The sequence below is a fragment of the Octopus sinensis genome, linkage group LG12 (assembly GCF_006345805.1).
Source record: "Octopus sinensis linkage group LG12, ASM634580v1, whole genome shotgun sequence".
Lineage (NCBI taxonomy): Eukaryota > Metazoa > Mollusca > Cephalopoda > Octopoda > Octopodidae > Octopus > Octopus sinensis.
Genome location: NC_043008.1, coordinates 54,062,940 through 54,073,343, shown reverse-complemented (window position 1 = coordinate 54,073,343; position 10,404 = coordinate 54,062,940). Strand labels below are relative to the sequence as shown.

At 36.2% G+C, this 10,404-nt stretch overlaps 1 pseudogene; it reads right to left on the bottom strand.

Annotated features, from left to right (window-relative positions):
- Positions 1 to 356: 356 nt before the first annotated feature.
- On the bottom strand, positions 357 to 442 carry LOC115218164 (annotated as a pseudogene).
- Positions 443 to 10,404: the final 9,962 nt, after the last annotated feature.

The following is a 10,404-nucleotide window of genomic DNA, read 5'->3' as shown; positions in this document are numbered from 1 at the left end:
TTTGAAGACAATCGGTGACATATTTCGGTATTATTACGTCCGCCCCAGTAAATGAGAGAACTCCGAAGACATTCATTCCAGCTGCTAAACATTAGATTCATTTCCTACTTCAGCTTGTCTCAAATTAATTTTTGGTCAGTTGAAACTGCAAGAGCTCTCTTCTTTCTCCCTTGGAGTAATTTTCATAATCAATTTTCTCCCTCTCATTATGGTCATAAATTCAATTGACCAAAACACATTTTCAACTGAACGCATCAATTTAAGGACCGTGTGCTTCATTATATATCCCTTATGCAGAAACACCCCTGGGGAATTTTCGATGTCATTGTTGTTCTTGTTATTATTATTATTATTATTTTATTATTATTATTATTTTCAACTAGCAATGACCACACCTCGGATAACCCTCATTGGCTATGGTACCGACTCTGCGCATAATAATAATAATAATAATAATAATAATAATAATAATAATAATAATAATAATAATAATAATAATGATAATAATAATAATAATGATAATGATAATGATGATAATAATAATAATAATAATAATAATAATAATAATAATAATATAATAATAATAATTATTATTATTATTACCATCAGTGAAGACTTTTCAAGTACAAACCTACACCTGTTAGTTTTTCTACAGTTGTTGAGTAGAATATGCATTTTCCAAAGTATCTTTCATTTCTTAGGACGGTAGGCTGTGATCTAAAGTATTTTAGATATTATTTCGATCAATTTGAAGGTCCACAGGTAGATTCAATTGATAGTTTTACACTTTAGATCTGTTTGCAGCTATCCCTGACACAAACGCAGTCAATCGAACGTTCTCGAGTACCACCCTACTGATCCTATTGACCCTACTTCTACAATTCTATATTGTGTCCGTAATTATCGTAATAACGATCTTATTTTTTCCTCATATCGCACCCTAGTGTTATAATAAAAGTAGGACATCGGATTATTTAGTTCCAGATATCTCGTCCATACAAAAAATCGAGATGAGTAGGGCAGGAATATTTATTACTGTTCAAGTTTAACCTGGCGGTTAAAGAACACAAGAACGCAGGGTAGATTTCGATACTCTTTACTGAAGAAGCGTAATGAGAACGATTGGGATTGTATGTGTAGGTAAATCATAGATTCTTTTCCTCACCACATAAATATTTCCAGTTAGCTTTAAATGCTCAGTAACATTGAACAAATTAACTATAATTTAACTATTGTTTTAATACAGATGGCGTCTCTGAGTAATCTACTTTTAATAGATATGCTACTTTACTACATTAAAACGTGGACAATATTATCTTTTAACTTTTATTTCAGTCATTAGATTGTGGTCATGCTAGATCACCGCCTTGATGAATTTTTAGTCGAATGAGTCGATCTTAGTACTTAATTTTTTTGCCAAGCCTGATACTTATTCTATCGGTGTCTTTTGCCGAACGGTTAAGTTATGGAGACGTAAACACACCAACACCGGTTGTGAAACGGTGCTGGGGAACAGGCACAAAGACACACACAGACACACACACACACACACACACAAATATATATACACGACAGGCTTCTTCCAGTTTCCGTCTACCAAATCTACTCACAAGGCTTTGGCTGACCCGAGGCTATAGTAGGAGACAAGTACCCTAAGGTGCCACGCATTGGGATTGAATCCGGAACCACGTGGTTAGGAAGTAAGCTTCTTATCACACAGCCACGCCTGCGCTTCCACACAGCCACACATGTCACACATCTATTTAGTGATTTCTTCATCACTACTTCGATAACAGCTTGGAAGTCTATGTTTCGCAGATGAGATTTAATAAACTTGAAACACACCCTGAGTTGTGATCCTTACTTGATAATGTAATTAAAATAATATCAATAATATCAATCAATATCTTATTTTTCTCACCACATTAATGTTTAAGATGCTTATTTAAATTTTCATGTCTCTCTTTCTTAGAAGGTCATAAAGAAAGGCCAGAGTCCATGGCATTCGCAGGTCCTCTGAGATTGCTGAGATTTATGATCTAATGTTTATCTTGAACCTTTGCAAGTCCACACCAGCGAGGAGGACATGCGCCAGGGAGAGAGTTCTAAAAGGCAGTCGTTCGAGGAAGGAAGAAGGATGTACTGGATGTAGAAATGAGAGGAGAGCCAAGGAGAAATGGCAGAACAAAAGACGGGTGAGTCGAGAATGCTTTAGTAAAGATAGTATGAGCCCAGGTAGCTTCAAGGAACAAAAGCTATTTAGCAGTATTAAATATTCTATCACTAAATTAGCTATTGTCTTACTTTTGCTTCAGGCATAAACAATCTATCAAATACTTAAACATACTGAAAATGTGGATGAGATCAAGCCTAAAGTGACAGATCTGTAAAGAAGCAGATAATAGGAATGAACATTGAAAATAACATTCTGTTGCAGTTAAACAATGATTTATATAATAGAGCTGCATATAATTACCGAACGAGCTCATTATTTGGAAGGGGCAGATAGCAGACAAATACATGCCATGAAATTTAACTCACGTCAAAGAAACATTACTTTGTTTTAAACGTCGTATCGTATTTTTTAAGCTACCATTTTTCATACACAAATATTTACGCTCAAAGACTTATGTACACACAAGCTACTATATAATATGCACACATATACGCTGTTAAAGACGCCATGCACCCAGAAATACGCACACAGCTATCGCAGCTACAGTGGTTCATACATGTGAAACATCTCATGTACTACGTGAATAGAATAAATGACTATTAACTTGATATCATTTTATTCTTTGTGGTGATCACAGATTTTTCCTTTCCTTTACTCTTTTCTAATATGCATATATTTTAACTTTTAGGCGACAGTCTCTGACAGAATATATTAAAATAAATAAGAAATTATATCGCAAACAAAAAGCAAAAATGATGAATTTGTTGAAAAATATTTTATTTCAAAGAGAATAGTATTTAACTTGTGAATACTTGATGTAAAAAAAAAAAAAACTTCATTTTGTTGTGAATGTAAAAAGTTGCTGCAGCACTTTCTCTTAATTCATATTTAAGAAAAAAATATGAATCATTAGCTATTCAGTTTCATATTTACAAAAGACCTTGTGTATATAGACATAGTTAATGTTTTTATTAATGCTTGACGCCAAATGTATTTATAAAAAATAAGCCGAACGTGTCAGCAGAAAATATCATTCGATGTAGTCGACTTTGAAGAACACAAGTGTTTTTTTTTTATGTTTAGTGTAACAAAAAGAACAAACTGAAATAAATATAGTATTTGTAAATGTGACTCAAGTATGAATTATTAACTAAAATGTAGAAAAAATAATCAAAATGGATTCCATTGAAAAAAGGAGTTTTCAGGAGTCTAGATAAAGCAATTAATTTAGAGAGGCTAAAATAGTGATGACACCAATTATTTAAGGATTCATTCCAAAAATTGCTATTCATTCAGTGTCTGCATGGATAGTAGCGATTTACATAAATAGTCACGATTTCCACTGGAACATATTTGAAATGATACACGTAGCTGATTTTTACGGAGCATTTTCATTGGTTAAATAAGGATTATGACTACAAAGATTTAATGTAATTATTGATACTTTTGTTGCCGGGATATGAAATATATCAAAGATATGTCTGCAAAAATGAATCTGAGATAATGCTACAGTAGATTGCCATTTAGAGATTTCCAATTGTTAGTTTTGCAAAATCGAATTGCTTTAGAATGCAAATATCGGGTACCTTCAAGAAGGCGTCAATACTAATACTACATTTCTTGTTATTAATCTACACATAAAAGCGCAAGCCAGCCTGGTATAAATTAGAGGCAAATCTCTAAAAAAACTCTATGGAAGTCTTTTGATTATATGTCTGCTCCAAAAGAGCTGACTTGAGGCTCAATGTCACAAGCGACAGCAACATTCGCAGTGACATGTGGGAGCATAACTGTCTGTGTGTCTAACGATCCGAAATTTTCTTAGGTCTCAGTGTTTTAATCTAATACTGTTTTCTAACATTGTAACAAAGCCACATAAAGAAAAAAATGAATATTAATTATATCGAACCATATTTGACTAACATTTTATCTTATTGCAACTAGTGTGGTTGGACCTTAGATTGTAAAGTGCTGTGGCTAAATACCACAAGGAACATTCTTCATCACTCTAAATAAATGCATTAATCTAGTTTTATGTTTCTACTCTGTGGAGGCGCAATGGCCCAGCGGTTAAGGCAGCGGACTCGCGGTCGGAGGATCGCCGTTTCGATTCCCAGCCAGGGCGCTGTGTGTGTTTATTGAGCGAAAACACCTAAAGGCTCCACGAGGATCTGGCAGGGGGTGGTGGCGACCTCTGTTGTACTCTTTCGCCTCAGCTTTCTCTCACTCTCTCTTCCTGTTTTTTGAGTAACGCTGTGATGTACTGGCGTCCCGTCCAGCTGGGGGGAACACATACGCCACAGAAACCGGGAAACCGGGCCCATGAACCTGCCTAGACTTGAAAATGGCGAAAAATAATGTTTCTACTCTACTCAAAACCTTCCCGATACTTATTTGGAATGGTCATTTGCTATTGACATTTATATATTGGAGAATTTAGTTTTAAAGTTATTTTTCAAATATGAGAATCGGTGCAGGTCAGGCAAAATATTCTATATTACTTAATTAATTTCAGGTATTAGACTGAAGAATTTCAGTCTATTATATCAATTCGAAAAATTAGTTTTGTCCTTATATTAGACATCTCGACAAGGGACAGCGGGCAAAGTGACGCTGATATATGCATAAATGTAACTAACTTGACAAAAATACCTTTATTCCGCGCACTAAATTTGTTTGGCTAACCCATGCCGATATGATTGCACACACACACACACACACACACACACACACACACACACACACACATGTGAGAAACTGTCTTTGAAGACTCATATTGTCGTTGAATACTCGAAACGAGGAGCAGATAGACAGCCGACAACTGCTAAAGGGTCCTTTCTCTGTGTTTACTTGTCCTGTTTTCCATTTTTCCTTCGTTGTTTACGTATTTAACTCGTTTGCTTACGCATTTCATGATTGAACCGTTGGTGAAATCCTTTACCCATACATGTATGTATATATATACTGTATATCATTTACTATTTATCATTTAATTGAACGCCACGCATCCATTTCCAAGTACGTTTATATATGTATATATATATATATATATATGTGGGTTTGTGTGTGTTTATGTATGTATATATATGTATGTATGCATGTATGTATATGCTGTTTTAGCCTTCAAATGGCACCACCCCGCTGGCTAAGCGAGCAGGCCAACAGAAGAAAGAGTGAGAGAAAGTTGTGGCGAAAGAGTACAGCAGGGATCGCCACCACCCCCTGCCGTAGCCTCGTGGAGCTTTTAGCAGAAGACACTTGCCCGAGGTGCCACGCAGTGGGACTGAACCCGGAACCATGTGGTTGGTTAGCAACCAACTTACCACACAGCCACTCCTGCTATATATATATATATTATATATATATATATATATATATATATATATATATATATATATATGTATATGTATGTATGTATGTATGTATGTATGTATGTATGTATGTATGTATGCATGTATGTATATATCCGACAGGATATCAAATAGTTTAAGTCTACCGAAAGAACGCTCAAAAGACGTTTGCTTGATTCGAGGTTATTGCAGTGGACACTTGCCCAATGTGCTGCAAAGTGGAGTCAAAACCCGGAACAACGCAATAGCGAAACGAAGCTCTTAATCATACTATTGTGTTTGCACTCCAAAATTAAATAAATATCGAGAGAACGTTCCAGAAACTTGAAGATTCCTTGACTAATATTTAACAAAGCCGTTTGAAATATGTCTAAGAATTCAATGAAGTAGTTATTGATTTCATGTAAGTTAATATTGATTTAGTAAAATTTGTAAATTTAGTTATCTTTCCGACCACAGAGTTCTCTACTCTCTTCGGAATACTAATTTTCTAAATTATTTTTTTATCAACACAGACCACTACTAGTTTTCTCAGTCTCTGGTTTATTTTAAAATTTAGGATTGATTTAGTTAATTTCGTGTTAAAATATTTAATGCTTAGCGCACTAAAAAGCAAACTAGAAAAAATAATAGTTAGTCTTTACACCTTTAATGCTTGGAACATTAAAAATCTAACTAGAGAGAATAGTTAACTGAGAGTTAGTATGTTTGAAGCGCGTATGATCAAAAACAAAACAGAAGCAATATTTAAATTAGTGCTACTATATTTAAAGGGAAGATGATAAAAATGCAAACTTGGAGTATTAGTAAAGCTAGTGTTTAACAAATTTAATGCTGATTTTATTAAAAATGCCAGTCAGAAGATATTTTTTCTTCCCATCATTTTTGGGCACCCTACTAGGCTGCGATTAGGCTCACAATAGAGTGCTGTGTCTACATCTGGGACACTGCTGTTGCTTTTCACACTGTCATTGTGGATTGCATCCAGAGAAGGGCTGGCTCATTGACATTCTATCACTAACGGGTACACTTCAGCTTCTGGACACAGGCATACTGTCTTCTCTGTTTGTTCTAGCGCTAATATAATGACATCTGGCAAAATCGATAACATTCCAGGCAAAATGTTTAGCGGCATTTCGTCCATCTTTACATTCTGAGTTCAAATTCCGCCGGGGTTGACCTTGCCTTCCGTGTTCAATAAAATAAGTACAAGTTGAGCGCTGGGGGTCGATTTAATTAATTTTCCATCTCCTCCGAAATTACTGGCCTTGTGCTAAAATTTGAATCCAATACAATGGCCTCTGCTCATCGGAAGTTAAATTATTGTTGATACAGGAAGCTTTAAAAGTATAATTAGAAATAATTATACGGAGAAAACAAAACAATATTTACTGATACTTTTGTATTTATTTAGGTATAGACGAGAGAAATCTGTTGACGTGTTGAATAGTTCAGCCTAAGGTTTCATGGGGGAAGTTGCAATTTATTGAGGATCCGTCACCTTACCTCTATTATATTATATAGAAACAGTTACAGGATATGAATAAAATAAGTCCATGTATCATACTTGATGTATACTCACTGTCGATAAATTCATTGCAGTAATTATCCTGAGATAACATCTGATGAAAGTACTGAGTTAAAAATATAGTAAGTATCAAAGGGAAGGACGAAGATTCGTTCCAGCAGCGGCCAGCAAGAGCACCAGATGGATTTAGGGCTTCCTTGGGACTTCTTGGTGGTGCGTACTCGCAGCCAACTACGTGTTCGGAAGAAAATTCGTCGTCGTTATTATCAGAAAAAGTGAATAAATCATTGATCAGCGTTGTTAATTTCTGCCTGGCTGAATAAAAATCCGGTGTATGCAATCGAGGCAGTATTTCATTAAAATAGCCATCTATGTTTCATATTCAATGTATACGCACTGTCGATTATACATTAAGTATGATAAACACACACACACACGCACACACACACACACACACACCACACACACACACACACACACACAGTTGGCTATTTTAATTAGATACTATCTTAACTGCGTATACCGGAGGCTCAAATTCCTTTTCGTATTTAAACATTTTCATTTAATTTGTCCTTTTTTGGTATCAATCCAACTAAGACTGCCCCTGGTTCTATGAGGGAAAGTTTCAGTTTTAAAGCTATTTCAATTAAAGCTTTCATTAATTATTTTCTGTAAATTCCTTCGGAGCATCAACTTAATAATGATCGCTATTTCTTTATTATTTTCAAAATTCATTGAAACAAAAGCTGTACATATCAAATACGGTAACAAAAGGATTAAAACTTTTAGTTATTAACGCTAGAAACGTTTATAGGTGAAAGTTTTATTGCGTAAATACGATGTGGTGTGAAACAGTTCCCGGACTAGTTATGTTTAATGAAAAAATAACTTATGCACCTAAGTTTTGATTCCACCTCCTTCGAAATAGACCCCTTGCACGGCAATACACCGGTCCCGGCGTTCTTGCTACTTTTGGAATCCAGCCTGGAAGTCATTTTCCGTGAATGAATCGCGGACCTTCTGCGATTCGCTCTTGATCCTGACAACAGTGCTAAAACGGCGACCTTTCAGATGCATTTTCATCTTGGGAAAAAGATAAAAGTCCGCAGACATAAATGACTCCCATTGCTATTATGAAGTGTTTCATAAGCACGGAAGAATGTATCTAATCGATCAGATGTTTGCAATATCCAAGTAAATTGCTCAATGTCGGACAAATGAGAAAGCAATGAAGGGCAAATAGGGCGGTTGCGGAAGCGATGCCACGTTATTTTTGGCAAGAAACTCACGAGTGAGAAAGCTAGGTGACAGGGTGTATTGTCGTTGTGAAGAATCCAATTTTTTGCGCTCCACAGATCCGGTCGTCTTCGCCGAATGCTCTCCCCCGAACGCTTCAAAATGTCGCAGTAAAACCTCTTGATTAACAGCCTGGCTCTGGGGAACGAATACTAGATGCACAACATCACATATGTTGAAAAAAAAACATGAGTATGCCCTTGATTGAGCTGCGGCTCTATCGTGGAGATGAAGGGCTTTCTCGTTGTGATGACTGTTGCTTCGTCTCAGGATCGAACCCGTAGACCCAACTCTCGTCACCAGTGATGATCCTCGACATGAAAGATGTGTCATCAGCGACACGCTGACGGAAATCTCGACAGACTTCGACACAATGTTCTTCTTGCTCAGCGGTCAGCAGGTGGGGGACAAACTTGGCAAAGACACGTCGCATGTTCAATTCAGATATTAGAATTGCCTGCACGGATCCATACGGTGACAGGCCAACAGCATCAGCAATGTCATTGATTGTCGTCCGGTGATCCCCATGCACAAACTGATGATTTTTCTCCTCATTTCCAGGAGTGATTCTCGTGACAGGTCTTCCAGTTTACTCATCGTCGTCTCCCAGGGAAGTTCTTCCGCTTTTGACGCACCCGAAAACCAGTCGCGCCTTGTGTCCTTGAGCAAGACACTTTATTTCACGTTGCTCCAGTCCACTCAACTGGCAAAAGAGAGTTGTACCTGTATTGTATTTCAAAGGGTCAGTCTTGTTACATTCTGTGTCACGCTGAATCTCCCCCAGAACTGCGTTAAGGGTACGCATGTCTGTGGAGTGCTCAGCCACTTGCAAGTTAATTTCACGAGTAGGCAGTTCTGTTGATTGGTTCAACTGGAGCCATCGTCGTCGTAACCGACGGGATTCCAGTTTTAAAATAACAGTTGAGTAAAATTTACTATGTTAGTCTCTAAATTTTACATGAATGCCATTAAGTTTGTTTGCTATAACAACAGCGCTATCAAACCTTTAAGCAATAAATTTTTCTAAAATAATCTAACTCTCAGAGATTCTTTAAAGCTAAATGCCAAATACCCTGAGTACTTCTATAATCAGAAACATCATTAAATCCAGGTTCACCAGCGTGCATAACAGATGAGTTTTGAGAGAAACAATTTACATCAAAAGTTTCGGGTATTAAAACGGCAACATACAGCATACACGTGTTCTGTAATCTAATTTTTAATTCGGTTCAAAAGAACAGTACTAAATGACTGATCGATTTAAATAGTTGATGATAATCCTTTAAAAGCAGATCCACTTTTAAAGGATTTTATTGCATACTTTAAAATCAAACATTAGTAATGCAGAATACAGAATGTGTGGCATAGTGGTGAGGGCGTTGCGTTTACTTGCCGCAGTATCGTAGTTTCGATTTCCGGATCATGTTGTGATCTTAAGCAAAATACTTCATTTCACGTTGCTCCAGTTAACTCAGCTGTACATAATTAACCCTGTAACATCCTAGTTTTATTATCAGAAGGAATTCTAGTCTCGGTCACTTATACGTCATAACAACCAGGCAACCGGTTCTATGAATCCTTGGACTCGAGATAGAATTACTGAGTGATATAGAAAGTAGATTGGCTCGATCTAGTTATTTCGCTTTTTCAGTAAGTTCACATTCAGCTTCATCACGAAACGTGTATCTTTTTATTCCGTCACAGTATGTTATTCATAATAATTTTTTAACAAGAAAGAAAAAAAAAATGTTTTTTCAAAATTTCTTCATTTCGGCTAATAACAAATGATTTCTCCTTGACAAGCGTTAAATCTTTTATTTTTCTATTTGGCTTTCTAAATCGTTTAGAATTAACATGTCTGTAAATCGTTAATTCACTGAGTTATTGTGGCAAGCAATTGCAGTCTGTAGGTTATTTACCTCGTCATATTTTTTAGTTACCGAACTTCATACATAGTAAGCGTAGCAACGATACAATTTATTATCAAAAATATTTCCACAGGCGCAGGCCTAGTTTTGTAGTTAATAAGGTCACTTGGTAATTACATGCTTTCG